The following is a 19,998-nucleotide window of genomic DNA, read 5'->3' on the forward strand; positions in this document are numbered from 1 at the left end:
TTAGGACATGCTTTCTTCTTTTTGTCTTGTGTCTTACTCTCTCTAATTTTTGTGTATCTCCCTCCTCTTCCATCTTTTATTCCTTTGGTGTTGAATTGGCATAACTACCAATTTAGTGTCAGTACATACTGTATCAACCTAACACCAACCTTTATCTAGCATGAAATGATACTTTGAACATATGCTTTGATCTTGAAAATTTAAACTGCCTTCTTTGGTGCAACAGTGCTCCAGATTTACAATGACAACATGTACATTTCGCATGAACTAATATCATCTCATTATATGGTTGATACAAAAGGATACATGGTTCTATACAATGTACCATGGTCTCCTATACATGGTTCCACATATTACGTTTATAACATTTTCTTTCCTGATATTTCTGGTCTCACATTGATCATATATGTACTATCCATCTGCAAAGAATCTTGTAATGTGAAAATAGTTTCAATAATGTTTTTCTGCCCCAAGTGAAGATTGCCACAAAATTTTGACTAAATGCCCACCAACCTTTATTGCAACACTCCAGTTTGCATCTAATACCACTTAAATATTGTAGTTTTCTGATGCTTGAGGATAATGGATTCATCATGGTCTAAGGTAGAAACTACTCGGGTTCTTCAGGAAGGGGAAAGAAAAACTATTTTTGTGAGAAGGAAGTGTTGATCGAATGATACTTTGAGAGGGGAGGGAGATGATTGTTGGAAGATGGTGGTAAAGGGCAGGGATGCGCCTTTCATAGAGAAGGGTCGGGAGGGGCTGTTGTGATTAGATAAGGGGCAGTGTTGGGTGGTGGTGGGTGGCAACTTGGTGATAGTGGCGGCTTCAATTTGGTGAGGAAGGGCAGTAGTAGCCATTGTGGGCAGCGCCCACATTGTGGCTCACGGAAGGGAAGGCGGCGGCAACCGTCCCATGCCTCCTTTTTATTTATATGTTATATGTATTATAATAGTCTGGATTATGGTTGATCACTGAAAATACCATAGTAATACAGCAGCTGATACAGTAGATTTGCTCTAGGTTTAAAGTTCTGGTGCTGAGATCCATTTCATTCTTTGCTCAAAATGGTTTGGTACTTGTGCCCATATGGTTAGCTGACAACATGGTCCCCTGATGCCATAATCAATTGAATTTTTTTTATCATGCACCCAAATAGTCAATTTCCTTCTCCACATGAACATGAGAAAGATTTATTTCTAACCAAATGCAGTGTATTGGTTCTTAGGAAATGTTACAGAATTATTTTAGGATCTTCATATGAACAACAAGAATAACAGCTGAGAATTGTATTTCTAATTTTCATTTATATTGTAGTTTCCAAATTGCTCTTAATGTTATTCTGAAAACCCATATGAAGAAAAGCAAGTTCACTTTAGGATGCTATCATGAGCATAATCATGCTTCTAAAACTTCTAGATCTAATACTCAAGCTGTATGGACAAGTATTCTTTAGCACTTACATGAATTTTTGGAAAAAGTCATGTATGAAATTATGTTAGACTTTTTGTGGATAACTATGGTTGTCTTCTAATGAAGACTTTATTTAGTCATTAAAATTTTCTAGATATTCTTACTCTAACATACGCGAGTCTATTAATTTTTTATTTATTTCTTCTGTAATAATGCTCTTCTTTGCTTATGATCTAATGGGGATGGAATTGTTTTTCTTCATTCTATACTAAATCCTTCAAAGTTTTGTATGTCACGCCCCAGAGGAGTCCCTGTCCGAGAAAATTTCGGCAGTATCTCCCCTGTACGGTGGACAATCTGAAATTTTCTACAAGCACTAAATACCTCAGCCACATGCGGCTGGAATAATAACAACAAAATAAACCATCACCACGCAGTTTATATAAGTAAACAGAAAGATAATACCCTGACTCGGAATCAACCCTACTCCACTACACTCGTAAAGCTCAAATCCGATGAACTCACCTCTTCTGCCGTCCAGGCAGGCATGTAGTAGAATAAATCCAAATCTAAATCCATCGACATAATAAAATCCATACAATGTCCATAAGTAGAATAATTCAAAACATAACAAGTTCAAAACAGTCTAGAACAGAAAAGAAACCAAAAGAAAACCAATCATATCCTCGAGGTCTGCAGGGACTAGCAACTGGAACTCTCTCCTGACAGCATCAACCTGAAAATATCAACAATGGAGGCGGGGTGAGTCCAACACTCAGCAGGTACAATTGATATACAAAGTAGGGAAACAACACCTAGCACTAATCATGCGTACAGTCTCCTGATAAGAAAGATAAAAATGCATCTGAAGTAAACAGGAAAATACTGTACTAACCAGGTCCTGAGTATAAGGTCAAACAGTCCGAGGGATAAGGAAATCCTGTATGCATGTCAAACATAGGTATCCAAACAATATGCAGCATATAAATGCAGCAAACACAAACACAAGCAATAAATGCATCATGCATATGATGCCAATGATGCGTCCTGGTCACCCCTGACGCCAGTCGATCATCTCACAGAATAGTGAGGCCGAGTGGGTAGGGCTATGACAACCGTGCACTCTGTCGTCACTACTCCTGATAAGTGACCGAGTGGACGGGATGCTGTCGGAGTACACCTATCCTCCTACCCCAAATCATAAATGGGGGAGCGCAATGCTCTCAACTCCCGGTACACGATGACGGGGAGGAATCCCTGCCGGATAACACGTTGTGTCTCACTACCCATGAGCGGACCAACGGTGCCTAACAGAGTCCCTGCTGTAACACACTCTGCCTGAATCGACCACTAACCCATGAGTGGTGGTGTGTGCAGATCCATGTAACTGGCGATGTGCTCAACAATAATCGAGCGGACTATCGCACAACATGCAATCATGCAAATGGTGCATGACAATAACCATAAAAACATCCTGACCTAATCCATATATATAGAAAAGTACACCCTAGGTCAACGAATCATATCGAATCAAAGGTACTCAGAAGGTATAAAAACCTAGGTCCTGAACATGGTGAAGCATGGTATATCACTACCCCCTATAAGCATGTATAAACCAATAAAGTATACATGGGATGCAAATCAAGCAATCAATCAATCATGTATCAAATAATGGGTAGTGACTAACCGAAACAAATAAAGGACATAATTAATGCAACTTGTTAAATTCACTACTATGTATATCAAATGATATAAGTCAAAAGTACCCGCCTCCAATCGAAAAGGTCCAATCTGATCCAAATATAACGTCGTGATACTCGTCTCGCGTCAAAGTCCTGTATCACCAACATAAATATATTTTATTTAGCTAAAATTCACATAAATAGCTAAATAAAACCTCTAACTCTAGATTAGGATAAACCCTAATCATACCATTAAATAAATTCCAATAGGTATATTTTTATTTAGCTAAAATTCAATTGAATTGCTAAATAAAACCCTTGAAACTATTTAGGGCAAAACCCTAAATCATAATCAACCTAACCTCATCAATCAAACTAAAACCTAAATCAATAATTATTGCTAACACAACTAGCAATAATCTACCACAAAGATCAAAACCATAAACCTTACCTCTAACTCTCCTTCAGTCGTATGTGATGGCAACGGACCCGATTCACAACGGAAAGACCGGAATCCAGCAACTTCAGACCGTTCACTGCCAATTCGAAAACAAATTCCAAATCCAACTAAATAGAAAACCTTATAGTAGTATACCTCAATCCATATCACTGTTGACATTAACAAAAATCCTTACCCAAATTTTCCGATGCCTCAACACTGCTCAAATCCTGTAGAACTTACTGCCAAGATCCGGAGAAGCTTATCCCACCTTTGTATCAGCAGTCCCTTCCCAACCAAACCACTGATGATGCTGGTTTAAGTGCTGCCGGCAAGAAACACCACCGGAACCAATCTTCCCTGCTGGAGTCTTCCTCCCGTATGGTCTAGAGGAACACCAAAGTCCACTTCCCGATGACCCTCAACCATGGTTGGTTGCTGCCGGAAGAAGACTCCACCACCAGTTTACCTCAACAATCCTCACGGTACGCTGCTTACCTCCAAGATCCGGCTAGGGCACGGGGCAAGGAAAGAGGATCGGCTCGGGCAGAGGAGGGAAGGTCGTCTGCCGGCGCTAGGGCAGAGCACCTGGGGGTGTCGGCACCATCGGGTATGATTCCGCAGTGGACGGCAACGACACAGCCTCGGCAGAGAGGAAGAAATCGCCGTCGCTCGGCGAGGAAGAAAAGAAGGGGGTCTCGGTGGCCGGCGGCTCGGGCACAGGGAAAAAGAAGTCGGTGCCGGCGCGCAGAGGAGAAGAGACGGAAGGGAGGCTCTCGTCGCCGGCGGCCTGGTTTCGGGCGGAGGAGAAGAGGGCGGTTAGGGCAAGCCGTCGGGCGCAAGAGAAGAGGGCGCGCGGGGAGGGTGGTTTCGGCGAGGAATAAAAACAAAAGAAATAGCAAAAGAAAAATAGAAAACGGAATTTAAGCAAATAATATTTCCTCGCTTAAATGGGGTAACCTAAACAGACTTTTCCGGGCCCCATTTTATCCCCGTTAACTTGTACGTACGAGCTCTGAAAAATTCCCGAAAAATTTTCAAAAATTTCAGAAAATTTCCTTATTAATATTCGCCTATTTTCGGTATTTTACATTCTCCCCTACTAATAAAAATTTAGTCCCCAAATTTCAGTATCTACCATCAGCAAGTACTAATAACCGGTAACGAGTATAAATGCTGAACGGTGAATTAAATCACATACCTCATGAAAAAAAAAATGGGGATATCGAGCTCGGATCATATCCTCGAGCTCCCAAGTAGCCTCCTCGTCCGAATGATGCTGTCATCCGACTTTAACCAGCCGAATAGTCTTGTTCCGCAACTGACGCTCTTTCCGGTCTAGAATCCATACCGGAACCTCCTCATAGGTGACGTCAGGCTGAAAGGAGAACTGAGATTATCTATCAACACATGTATCAGATCGGGTACGTATCTCCTCAGCGTAGATACGTGGAATACGGCGTGAACGCCTGCCAAGGACGGCAATGGTGCCAACCGATAAGCTACTGCTCCAATCCTTTCTGAAATCTGAAAAGGTCCAATGTATCGCGGAGCTAGCTTACCTCTGAAGCCAATCTCTTCATCCCTTTCGTGGGTGAGACTCGCAGAAATACCTGGTCGCAAATGGAGAACTCTAAGGGTCTCCGACTCCGGTCAGCATAACACTTCTGGCAGTCTTATGCCTCTGACATCCTCTGCTGATAATATGGACCACTTTGCCTCACGTTGAGCTCCATGAGGTCTCAACAACTGGGTCTCTCGGATTCTCTTCTTGATCGACGACTGAGCAACCATCGTAACAAGAATACCCTGCTCTGTCTGTCCCTGCTCCTCAATGTCTAACTCAGAAAAATCCTGAATCAAATCTGTGACCACAACTCGGTGACAAGCTAAAGTCCCTCTGGACCTCTAGCTAAGTGCATCGGCAACCACATTAGCTTTTCCCAGGTGATAGCTAATGGTACAATCATAATCCTTCAGGAACTCCATCTATCTCCTCGGTTGAAGATTAAGTTCCTTCTGAGTGAACAGATATTTGAGACTCCGATGGTCAGTGAGAATCTCAATGTAATACCATACAGGTACTGCCGCCAAATCTTCAGGGCAAAAATAATAGCGGCCAACTCCAGATCATGAACTGAGTATTTTCTTCTCAGGCTCCCTCAACTATCGAGAAGCATATAAGAATACTCTACCGTGCTGCATCAGAACAACACTCATACCCTGTAGAGACGCGTCGATGTAGAGGACAAATTCGTCCTCTCCAGAAGGTAAAAATCAAAACTGGAGCCGACACTAATCTCCGCTTCAGCTCCTAGAAGCTGGTCTTGAAATCCTCAGTCTAAATAAACTTCACGCCTTTCATGGTCAGGCGTGTAAGTGGCATAGCAATCCGTGAGAAACCCTCAACGTATCTCCGGAAATATCGAGCCAAACAAAGAAAGTTATGAGCCTCTTCTATAGACTCCATCTACTTCCAACGGTAACAACCTCGATCTCCTGTGGAACCACGGTATACTCCTACTGGTGACCGTGTGTCTCAAACATCTCACAGAAGACAATCAAAATACGCACTACTGATCTTCACATCTAGACGTTTCCATCGAAAACATCTCTAGAACTATGCAAAGATGATGTGCGTGATTCACCGTGGATCCAAAATAAATCACAACATCGTCAACAAAGACAATGGAAACCGATCCAAACATCCTGGGAATACCAAAATCATCCAGTCTCTGAAAACATCTAAGGCTTCCTAAACCCAAATGGTAAAATCATGACACATAATGTTCATATCACAGACATTTCTAACCATAAGATCTCTGACAATAAGTCTGAAATATGATCACCATCGATAAAAATCACCTAAGCATAGATCCTCCAGTGTGAGAGCAACGCTCCATCACAGAAAATACCACATATGGGGGAGCAACGCTCTACCACAAGAAATCCTCAATATGTAGGAGTAACACTCCACTACAAATAATCCATAACATGTATCTGCAATAGATATGGGAGCAATGCTCCGCTACAAGCAATCCGAAATATGTATATGTGGGAGCTCCGCTCCACCACAAACGATCCATAAGTGTCCAAGGCACCTAACTATCCAACTAAAGGCTGCACGAGATCACTCGACCACATATCACTGTGGGCAGCCAAAGGTATAAACAACCTAGTAAACAAATCAAATCCATAGTCAACTCTATCATCATCCTAGTGGGTTGGTCACCCACTAATAGGAGAATTAGTTGACAGGGTTATACAACCAATAACATAATGTAGACACTCAGCATTCTACATTCAACATAGGTAGAATCATCATGATGCTACCCACCATACACCTGGCATACATGCACACACAACATATGTATGATCGACATAATTCTCTAATTAGTACACACCAAACATACTCACAACATAGGCATAAATCATCGTGCTACCTCCAACAATATCTACCGAACCCGTGTGCATATATCAACATAGGTATAATCGACAATACACCTCAAACAACCTCACATGGCATATATACACCTATGCCAAGAGTATAACCAACATATACTTCCAATAAAGCATACTAAACCCAGGTGCACTCACATATCAAACATAATCAAAAAGATACCTCAGATACCACACCAAACACATATGTACATATCACAACTCAGATTAAATCGACAAAATGTCTCCATCAAAACACCACCGATGTACTTATACTACATCTCGGATTTAATCAACAAGATATCTTTAATAATACCTTCAGATACATACACCCAACTACATATCTATGATCCACAAGGAACCTTCAAACCATATCAGAACATGGATACATATACTACTTGCAAATGGACAGTCTACCACAGGACTCCTACAACCCAAAACAATCATATACATGCAAAATCAACATACCAATTCAATCAAAGAGACCAACCTTATGCTACCAACACTCATGGGTTACCGGTATATCTAAACAAAATTCATGCATATGTATCAAGCATGAATACATCAATCAAAGGCAACCCAAAATAAAGCAGCCTAATCATCCAGTAACAACCCTGCTCTAGGTTCAAAGGAACTGGTATCAGACAAGAAAAATATACACACCGTGGTATAACATTGCCAGTCAATGTCATACACTACCAAGACTATATCCAATGGGAAAAATTTTATCATCATAAATCCAAATGTACTCTCCCAGTTTACACTAGTAACGATTGTATCCCATAAGTGTTAAGCAATTAGCTCTACACTTCCTTACACCAGCGGGGTCACATATCCCAACGCACCCTCTAAGTTATCCCACCAGATATATACAGCCCACGGTCGAAGTCTTCATGGAATAGGATACATCGATCCTTTATAAACTATCCAAGCTGAAAAAAAATGATTTCTGACTAAATCAGTCCTTCCCACGTCAGTACAAAACATGTACTCAAAGGTGCTCTAGATACATAACTAAGCACAAATAAGCTAAAAGTTCGAACCTCTAAAAATAGATCATGGCAATCCTTTACTGATCAACCAACAAAACTAAATCATTCATCTACTAACTAATCAAGAATACCTTAATCCTCCACAAGCAACTAAAGTATATCCAACCACATAATATCATATGTATAAATGTGTACGACCCAAAAGAAAAAGTCAGAATTTAGGAACATCAAGACACTCTCATCTTCATCCTCAAAAACATCAGCCCACACTATATCAGATGAATAAATCTCTACTCCCCATGAGGGCAAGTTAGCATTCAAAACATCAATCATTATTTATCCACATAGTCCCATATCAGAGGAAACATATATCAATTTTTTTTCATCCTGTTAACTATCCATAACCAACCAGATTTATTAAAATCTCATAGGCACATTCAACCGTAAACTCTCCAGCACCCAATTTATAATCTGATCACCAACCATAATCATCAAACCTGTGAATATCATAAATGACACTCACTATGTCACCATCAATGACAACCCAAATATAAATCATCAAAATAGTTATCCACTAATAGATCATCAAAACAAATATCTAGTAATTGATCATCAAACAACCACATAACATTTACTCTCATAAATCATTAGAAATCAACATATCATAACATCTGATCTCACAATATCCCTCAACCTCAAACCATTCTCAACAATGATCAAACATGGTAACCCCCAATGATCAATTTCCATCGTACCTGGTACCCTAATATCCAAAAGATATGAGTATAAAACTTTCCTGACTAAGTCAACAGGAATATGTAGGTATCATCCACTACCCAGCTAACAATAGCATAGGCTAGTATGTGCCTCCATCTCCTACGAGTAGTAACAGAAGCTAACACTACTGATGGTATGATAAGAAAAATCACCAGAGATTATAATCCTTTATCTCTATTAAGGTCAACCATCCTCAATGGCTAACCCATCACAAGTAATATGTGCTACAGCAACTAGACAGGTACTAAATAAAGAATGCTAATACTTGTCATAAACTATAAAATTAAACATCATACCTATATGCCGTCCAGAGATGTTCCGTCACTGTCCAGTCCCTAACTTGACCTCAAAATTTCCGATCATAAAAATCACCGGAAATTCAAATAAATCCGAAATGGAAGTCCAAAATATATACATAATGGAAAATCCGTGCAATCCAAATAACTACCCAGTTTACCTCACAAACTTGGGCTAATCCAAAAAAAATCCAGAATACTAAAAGCAGGTATCATAACCCACTCTGATACCAATAAATTGGTATCAGCCAAATCTCGAAAATCCGTAACACGAAAATCAAACAAATATCGTCAAACTTTGGCGCTCTGATACCATATCAATTGGTATCAGGTTATACCAACTATCCAAAATACAAAGACAACAATCGTAAAACTGCCCTCTGATACCACATAAATTGGTATCAGAATAAATCTCGAAAATCTAAAACACATAGCAAGTATCGTATACCTGCTCTGATACCACTAAATTATCACGCCCCAGAGGAGTCCCTGTCCGAGAAAATTTCGGCAGCATCTCCCCTGTACGATGGACAATCTGAAACTTTTCTACAAGCACTAAATACCTCAGCCACATGCGGCTGGAATAATAACAACAAAATAAACCATCAACACGCAGTTTATATAAGTAAACAGAAAGATAATACCCTGACTCGGAATCAACCCTACTCCACTACACTCGTAAAGCTCAAATCCGATGAACTCACCTCTTCTGCCGTCCAGGCAGGCATGTAGTAGAATAAATCAAAATCTAAATCCATCGACATAATAAAATCCATACAATGTCCATAAGTAGAATAATTCAAAACATAACAAGTTCAAAATAGTCTAGAACAGAAAAGAAACCAAAAGAAAACCAATCATATCCTCGAGGTCTGCAGGGACTAGCAACTAGAACTCTCTCCTGACAGCATCAACCTGAAAATATCAACAATGGAGGCGGGGTGAGTCCAACACTCAGCAGGTACAATTGATATACAAAGTAGGGAAACAACACCTAGCACTAATCATGCGTACAGTCTCCTGATAAGAAAGATAAAAATGCATCTGAAGTAAACAGGAGAATGTATAAGGACAAATAGTCCGAAAGGGATAGAAACCTGGATGCATGTCAAACATAGGTATCCAAAAATATGCAGCATATAAATGCAGAAACACAAACAAGCAATAAATGCATCATGCATATGATGCCAATGATGCGCCCCTGGTCACCCCGACGCGGTCGATCATTTCACGAATAGTGAGGCCGAGGGTAGGGTGTGACAACCGTGCACTCTGTCGTCACTACTCCTGATGAGTGACCGAGGGATGTTGTCGAGTACACCTATCCTCCTACCCCAAATCATAAATGGGGAGCGAATGCTCTCAACTCCGGACACGATGGACGGGAGGAATCACGGATAACACGTTGTGTCTCACTACCCATGAGCGGACTAACGGTGCCTAACAGAGTCCCTGCTGCAACACACTCTGTCTGAATCGACCACTAACCCATGAGTGGTGGTGTGTGCAGATCCATGTAACTGGCGATGTGCTCAACAATAATGGAGCGGACTATCGCACAGCATGCAATCATGCAAATGGTGCATGGCAATAACCATAAAAACATCCTGACCTAATCCATATATATAGAAAAGTGCACCCTAGGTCAACGAATCATATCGAATCAAAGGTACTCAGAAGGTATAAAAACCTAGGTCCTGAACATGGTGAAGCATGGTATATCACTACCCCCTATAAGCATGTATAAACCAATAAAGTATACATGGGATGCAAATCAAGCAATCAATCAATCATGTATCAAATAATGGGTAGTGACTAACCGAAACAAATAAAGGACATAATTAATGCAACTTGTTAAATTCACTACTATGTATATCAAATGACATAAGTCAAAAGTACCCGCCTCTAATCGAAAAGGTCCAATCTGATCCAAATACAACGTCGAGATACTCGTCTCGCGTCAAAGTCCTGTATCACCAACATAAATATATTTTATTTAGCTAAAATTCACATAAATAGCTAAATAAAACCTCTAACTCTAGATTAGGATAAACCCTAATCATACCATTAAATAAATTCCAATAGGTATATTTTTATTTAGCTAAAATTCAATTGAATTGCTAAATAAAACCCTTGAAACTATTTAGGGCAAAACCCTAAATCATAATCAACCTAACCTCATCAATCAAACTAAAACCTAAATCAATAATTATTGCTAACACAACTAGCAATAATCTACCACAAAGATCAAAACCATAAACCTTACCTCTAACTCTCCTTCAGTCGTCTGTGATGGCAACGGACCCGATTCACAACGGAAAGACCGGAATCCAGCAACTTCAGACCGTTCACTGCCAATTGGAAAACAAATTCCAAATCCAACTAAATAGAAAATCTTATAGTAGTATACCTCAATCCATATCACTGTTGACATTAACAAAAATCCTTACCCAAATTTTCCGATGCCTCAACACTGCTCAAATCCTGTAGAACTTACTGCCAAGATCCGGAGAAGCTTATCCCACCTTTGTATCAGCAGTCCCTTCCCAACCAAACCACTGATGATGCTGGTTTAAGTGCTGCCGGCAAGAAACACCACCGGAACCAATCTTCCCTGCTGGAGTCTTCCTCCCGTATGGTCTAGAGGAACACCAAAGTCCACTTCCCGATGACCCTCAACCATGGTTGGTTGCTGCCGGAAGAAGACTCCACCACCAGTTTACCTCAACAATCCTCACGGTACGCTGCTTACCTCCAAGATCCGGCTAGGGCACGGGGCAAGGAAAGAGGATCGGCTCGGGCAGAGGAGGGAAGGTCGTCTGCCGGCGCTAGGACAGAGCACCTGGGGGTGTCGGCACCATCGGGTATGATTCCGCAGTGGACGGCAGCGACACAACCTCGGCAGAGAGGAAGAAATCGCCGTCGCTCGGCGAGGAAGAAAAGAAGGGGGTCTCAGTGGCTGGCGGCTCGGGCACAGGGAAAAAGAAGTTGGTGCCGGCGCGCAGAGGAGAAGAGACGGAAGGGAGGCTCTCGTCGCCGGCGGCCTGGTTTCGGGCGGAGGAGAAGAGGGCGGTTAGGGCAAGCCGTCGGGCGCAAGAGAAGAGGGCGCGCGGGGAGGGTGGTTTCGGCGAGGAATAAAAACAAAAGAAATAGCAAAAGAAAAATAGAAAACGGAATTTAAGCAAATAATATTTCCTCGCTTAAATGGGGTAACCTAAACAGACTTTCCGGGCCCCATTTTATCCTCGTTAACTTGTCCGTACGAGCTCTGAAAAATTCCCGAAAAATTTCTAAAAAATTTCAGAAAATTTCCTTATTAATATTCGCCTATTTTCGGTATTTTACATTGTATGTATGATGCTTACTGATTATCTAAATTTAAATTTAACATTCAACATCTCAAATATAATCTAATAGTAAGTTTCTATAATAATCAAATATTAATATAAATATGTTTTAATTAATTCCTCAGTATAAGTTACCAAGACATGTCTCCTTTATTCTTTGAAGATGTAACTAAGACTACTTCCATCAAGAAAGCTCTTCTAGTTACACTAGCTTCTGTTCATTATGCAGGAGGAATATTAATGCTTCTGGGCTTTGGTGACATTGATCCCAGACAATTTTACTAGAATCGATCTCTCTAACATATACATTGCAATTTTTCATTCCTATGCTTCATATGCAAATCAAACATGAAAGAGATAGACCAAAGAAGACTTCATTAGCTACGATAAAATAAGATAAAATTTATTTAAATATACACGATAATATAGTAGGAGATAGATCCCCATGGTGTAAAAGCATTCATATAGCGGACCCACCTAGTGGGATAATGCTTGGATGTTGTTGTATGCTTCATTTTGTTGATGTATAATTCTTCACATGTTTCATTCCCACTTGTTATTTGGCATTGGTTTACAATTTTTTTAATATGCCTTTGCTCAATTTTATACAACAAACTAAGATACACGTATATCTTGGCACTTAACTGTTCTGACTCATTTTTTCTGAGCTTTTCATATGAATCAGCTATAATATGCTTATTCTCATTGATGCAGTGTTGATATGAATCACCTAGAAAAGGAACTAAAATTTCTTGTGGTAATTTGATCTTTTCCTTTTGTATGATTTTATGCCTTGTAGATGCATTTATAACAAAATGCTTATGTTACTAGATGTAGAATTGTATGAAGAGAAAAATAAAATACATATATTCATCTCTACATAATTTACAAAGATTCCAACTAAAATAGGAGGATGCAGGAGACACTAGAAAAGGAGGATCACAAACAAAAGGAAAATAAAAATATCTCTCAATCACAGATTGACCTCTCTTTTTCTTCTATGTTACTTCCCTTATCTATCAAATTAAATTAGAATATTCTTTAATACTGTCAACACTCCTCCTCAAGTTGGTGCAAAGGTATCTATCGTGCCCAACTTGTTGACTTGAAATTCAAATGTCGATTTCAACAAGCCCTTGGTCAACACATCTACCACTTGCTGTAAAGTTGGCAAAAATGGAGTACAAATTATTCCCTTATCGAGTTTTTCCTTTATAAAGTGTCGGTCAATTTCAACATGCTTTGTTCTGTCATGTTGAACTAGATTTTAAACAATGTTGATCACTGCCTTGTTATCATAGTATAGCTTCATAGGAAGGTTAATTGCCTTAGTAAGATCTCCTAGGACCTTCTTAATTCAAAGAACCTTATAGACACCTCTTGAGCCATAGATCTAAACTCTGCCTGGGCATTGCTTCTAGCAACTACACTTTGTTTCTTACTTCTCCAAGAAACAAAATCGCCCTAAAGAAATGTACAGTACCTAAAGTTGACCTCCTATCTGTGATTGATCCTGTCAAATCAGCATCAGTATACACCTCAATCCCTCTCTTGTCATTTTTTTCTAAAGAAGAGTCCTTTTCTTGGAGTCCCTTTCAAATATCAGAGAATTCGATATGCAGCTTCAAGGTGCTCTTTAAATGGAGAGTGCATAAATTGACTCACCATACTCACAGCAAAAGCAATATCAAGTCATGTGTGTGACAAGTAAATCAACCTTCTAACCAGTCTTTGGTACCTTCCTGCATCTGCAGGAGTTCCTTGTTTGACTTCTCCAAGCTTAACATTAATATCTATTGGAGTTTCTGATAGTTTGCAACCACTCATTCTAGTTTCTTTTAAAAGATCTAGAATATACTTCCATTGTGAAACCACAATACCCTTCTTGGATATGACAACTTCCATTCCTAGAAAATATTTTAGCTAGCCCAAGTCTTTAATTTCAAACTCTTTGGCTAAGCTTTGCTTCAATTTGCTCATTTCTTCAGCATTATCACCGGTCAATATTATGTCATCTACGTAGACAATCAACACTGGAATCTTATTCTTAGTGGATCTTTTAGTAAATAGAGTATGATCAGATTGGCCCTGAGTATATCCTTGACCTTTAACAAACCTTATAAACTTGTCAAACCAAGCTCTGGGACTGTTTGAGTTCATATATAGACCTTCTTAGCTTGCACACTTTACTTCCAAATTTCTCAATGAATCCGGGTGGAGGTTCCATATAAACCTCCTCTTCTAGGTTTCCATTTACAAATGCATTCTTCACATCTAGTTGATTCAATGGCCAATCAAGGTTAGCAGCTATAGATAGAAGTATTTGTATGTTTAACTTAGCAATCGAAGAAGAAGTCTCGGAGTAGTCTACTCCATAAGTCTAAGGACCAAGCGGGTCTTGTACCTCTCCAAGTATCCATCTGAGTTGTATTTCACAGTAAATACCCACTTACAACCAACAATTGCCTTCCCATTAGGTAGGTCCACTTTCTCCCAAGTAGTTCTTCTCCAAAGCTCTCATCTCCTCAAGAATAGCTTCTCTCCACTTAGGAGCATTCAGGGCTTCCAGGATGCTGTTAGGAATGGATAGACAATTGTGAAATAAATGTACAACAGGAAGGTGAAATATTTTCATAAGCCACAAAATTTGACAGTGGATATTTTGAACAAGATCTAACACCTTTCCTAAGAGCAATAGGAAGATCTAGTTGACTAGAAGAGTTAGACTCAAAGTTACATGGAAGATCAATGCCTTGTGAATCATGAATTTCATGATTGAACCTCTGATTGGATTCTTAAGGATGCTGGGGACTAGGACCTTCCTTTTTCTTTGAATAGACAAACCTTTATATTGTTTCACATCTATTTCTGAGCTTGTTCATTTTGAGATGGCATTATCACAAAGTGTTCTTGTTTGTTGGTAGATTCAATATTTTCCACATTTTTCTACCTCTTTTACTTTTAGTGATCGGGCATCATTAGGAACAAGTGCAAAGGTTAAGTCAGATTTATCAACACATTCATCTTCATTAGTTTTGTTCTCCCCCTGAAGATGAGAGTTTTGATATGAAGTTCCTTCAAGGAAGGTGATATCCATAGAGACAAATATCTGTTTCGAAACTGGATCAAAGCATTTGTAACCTTTTTGATTGGTGGGGTATCCTGCAAATATGCATTTATGTGCTTTTGGATCAACTTTTGATTTTTCTACTATCAAAATTATGAGCAAATGCAACAATTCCAAAGATTTTCAAAGGGATGTTTGTCAATAACCGAGACTCGAGAAAGCATTCTGTGAAAACCTGGATTGGAGTTCTAAATGCCAAATATCGGGTTGGCATTCGATTAATTAAATAGGTTGTTGTAAGAACAACTTCCCCTCCAAAGATACTTAGGGACCCTAAACATCATTGCAGCCTCAGATTTTTCTTTTTGCAAAAAAACCCATGTGACCCTAGTATGATCATCAATAAAAGTAATGTACCAACGTTTTCCAAAAACGGTGGTCACACTAGAAGGATCCCAAATATCACTATGAATCATAGTAAAAGGTGTTGATTTTTTGTATGGCTGGGATTGAAAAATAGATCGATGATATTTTGCTAATTCACATGACTCACATTGAAAAACTTACAGCATAAATAGCTTAGGAAACAACCGCTTTAAATATTGAAAACTAGGATACCCCAGTTTTGGTCCGGGTCGGCCGGTTGGAGAGGGTTGAGTTACCTAAAACACTTAAAACAATACCTTTCTCGATCTTTGGACTCAGGTTAGCAGCAATAGCAAATAAAATTAAACAGAAATAGCAACTTTAAATAAAACAGTAAAAGACACAAGAATTTACTTGGTTACAACCTAGCTGGTTGTTAATCCAAAACAAATGACAGCTCTTAAGAATCTCCTTCACTGAAAGTGGAGAAACCTTTTACACTCGTTTAATAGCTCAGACTATTGCTAGGAAAGCAATACAGAAGTTGTTTCATCTTTCCTAGGTTCAGGGGTCTTTTTATAGCCCCTGAAAAAACTTATTCTCATGCTGAAGGCGCCTTTCATAGGGCTAGAAAGGCGCCTCCAGCGTGGCAAAGGATAAAACTTTATTCTTTCCGCCAATAGCCAGATTGCCCGGTCGAAGGCACCTTCCATAGCCATGGAAGGCACCTTCCATAGTTGGTTGAAGGCGCCTTCAGCCATTAAAGGCGGCTTCTACCTGAAGGTCGCGGAGGCGCCTTTAACTCCTGTTGAAGGTGCCTCTAGCAGGTCCATAGCTCCACTCTAGCTCTTCCACTGCTCCGATCGCTTGGGTGATTTCGACCAACGGAATAGGGCTCACCCAAACCCAATTTTTGGCCTTCTCCTCAAATAGGCTTCTGCTCCGGCTTCTCGTCCCTCGGACGTCGCGCACATCCTTCTCGTCCATCGGCCTACTCTTCCGCAGTGTCTCATCCCTCGGACGCACCGAGTCCGTCGGCTCTCTCCCGTGTCGTCCTTCTCGCTAGCCGCGTCTTCCGCTTGACTTCTTGTGCTTCTAAGCTCCTGCACACTTAGACACAGGGATCAGAACATAACAGAACCTAGCCTAACTTGGTTGATCACACCAAAAATAACCTTGGGGTCCCAACACCCAGTCTATAATGTCATAACAAAATTTCACTATTATTGAAAACTAGACCCTTCATTAAGGAGGTAAACCCCATCATCCTGTTTAGTATCCCCAATCATCTTCCCCGAGGTTAAATCCTGAAATTCACAACTTGAGGAACAAAAATTAGCTCAACAATTGTGATCATGGGTGAATTTACTGATGGATAGAAGATTGTATGAAAGGTTAGGAACATGTAAAATATTTTTCAATGTTATAGTTTGAGAAATAGGTACTGGTCCTTTTCCTGCAATAGTAGCAAAGGAATTGAAAAGACCCTAAGTTTTTTTTTTTGCATCATAAAACATTCCAAATAATAAGAAAACTTTCGTTATTGATAAACCAGTCATATATTCTGAGAATCTAGATAGAAACTATTTTATTCTCTCTAAAACATAAATACTTTTTATTTATTCTTAATGCGGAATCAGAGGGTCATCGGGAGTGTACTGCCCAGCTCAGTCTAGTCAAGGATCCAAGCCTCCAATGTCGTTCATATCTACACCTGCCACAAACCCAAAACCTTGTGAGTTTAACTCAGCACCTCCAAACCATGGCAGAAAAATCTTCTTATCTAATTGTATATATCATTAAATCTACCTTTATTTGGAATTGTTGTTAAACATTCAAGCAAACAGGCATATAAGCATATTTTCATAAAACATTATACTATGGGTTTCATCAACATTATTATAAGTATCCTTCATACATTACGTTATAGGCATTTCCCTTTAGCATTTATCATAAATCATTTTTAGGTGAAGACGCGTTAACCATCTTTTATCTTTTGTTCGATTGATCAATCTGTTTAACCATGGTACCAGGTGGCGGGGCATCAGCAACTCTCGTCACTGGGTCGTGGCCAAATACGGAAATATGATATTGGGTTCCCTTTGGGGCCTTGGCCCTTCCGGAAATTTCCATTAATCCTCATCATCATAGTTTTTTTTTTAGCAAAATTACCATTCATTACAATCAACTACTTAAGCAACATACAGAATCCACATGCGGCCATAGTTTTATCAATACCAGACTTCACAACTTACATCCATAGTAGTTAAGCCTAACTCCTTAAGAAGGGCTATTTGAACTCCACAAGATTCATGAACAATCTGAATGTTATGAGACATCATAGAGTGACAAACACTAACGGAATCCAGACCGAGGTATAGCAAGTTTCCTGTTTGAAGGTCATTTAAAACTGGATTCGATTCCACCCTCATAGCTCCGTCATTATTAGAATTCACTACACTCTTATCATTTTCCTAAGTAGTCTTTAGTGTTTAAAATATGAACTTTGTTTTCTGATGAAGACTTTGTTTAGTCTTAGCAGGTACATGCAGCATGAAAGTATGCCCATACCTAGCTACACGTATCTATGTTGACCTAATTTTTTGCTATAATTTTGACAGATATTTACTAAAGGAATGGTTTGAAGATAGTGTACTTCTAATACTCATCATTAATATAATAGACACTTTAAGAAATTTTGGTAAGTGGTCAGCACTATAGATAGATATTTCCTTAATGGGAATGATATCCTACTATATAAATGGTTTGTCATTTGTCGTCCTTTCCTTTTCATAATGTAGAAAGCTTGGAATATGGCAAATGATCAAGTCACAATCAGGCATGGAAATTGTGATGGATCGAAAGCGCTAAAGGGGGGGGGGGGGGGGGGGAATAGCGCTCGTGGATATTTCGTTTTTCGAAATCTTAAAAGCTTGTTCAGAAATAACGCAGCGGAAAGTAAATAAAGTGGACACGAAGGATTTACTTCGTTCGGAGCCTGTGACGACTCCTAGTCGAAGATCCGCGATCCTTGATCGCTTCCGGTGGGCAACAACTATGATTCGTAAAAGCTATTACAAGCTAAATACAATTTAAGCAGAAAAGAATATTGTACCGACAATAAAAAGAATAAAACTGAAGCTCCGGGTTGTCGTTGCAGCACTTCTGAGTCGAGACGTTAGCAGCTTGTCGCACGGAGAATGCTTAGAAGATTGTTGTTCTTGAAGCTGCACCTCAACCCTCTTTTTATATGAGGTTCCGGGCGCCTGGGACCTTTCCGGGCGCCTGGAGTGTGACGTGGTCAGCCAACCAGGTTGCTTCACGTCGCGAAGTCGCGCAGGGGATAAGAGTTGGTCCCGGGCGCCCGGACCTCCGGGCGCCCGGATCCATCCCGGGCGCCCGGACCTCCTTTTTCCAGGAGCCGCTTCTCCTGCAAAACAAGGTTAGTCCGAGCAATTGCATACCCTGCAAGACAATGTTAGAATCTGATAATTCATAAGTGAAAAAGAGCTGACAGTCTTCGGACTGTCCGAGTCTGACTTCGGATTTCCAACTGGAAACCCTAGGTCGACCCGACGCCTACTGTTCCCTCTACGGGGAACGCGTCCTCACCTACTCCCCTCAGGAGAGATTACCTGATGCCAGTCCGGTCCTCCAGACCGACTGGATTTTTCGCCTAGGGTTACCACCCCCTAGGACCTAGGGTTACCGCCCCCTAGGGTTTTTCTCCACCTAGGGTTACCACCCCTAGGACCTAAGGTTGCCGCCCCTTAGGGTTTTCCTTCACCTAGGGTTACCGCCCCCTAGGACCTAAGGTTGTCGCCCCTTAGGGTTTTCCCTCACCTAGGGTTACCGCCCCCTAGGACCTAAGGTTACCACCCCTTAGGGTTTTTCCTCACCTAGGGTTACCGCCCCCTAGGACCTAAGGTTACCACCCCTTAGGATTTTCCCTTTGCCTAACCGCAGGTAGAACTTTCCTGAAACACTCATTCAAACATATTAGATCACACACTAACTTAACTTTGAATCCTTTGCCATTATCAAAACTAAGGTTCGATCGTCGGATGCTTCCCGCACCAACAAATTGGAGTAAAATACTACAATTGAGCCTCTATGTAACTCGATTTTGCATAGATGACAATATATCTTCATCAGAGTACTTGCTCCTATTATGGAGCTCC

This window comes from Zingiber officinale, chromosome 3A (genome assembly GCF_018446385.1).
Source record: "Zingiber officinale cultivar Zhangliang chromosome 3A, Zo_v1.1, whole genome shotgun sequence".
NCBI classification, from domain to species: Eukaryota; Viridiplantae; Streptophyta; class Magnoliopsida; order Zingiberales; family Zingiberaceae; genus Zingiber; species Zingiber officinale.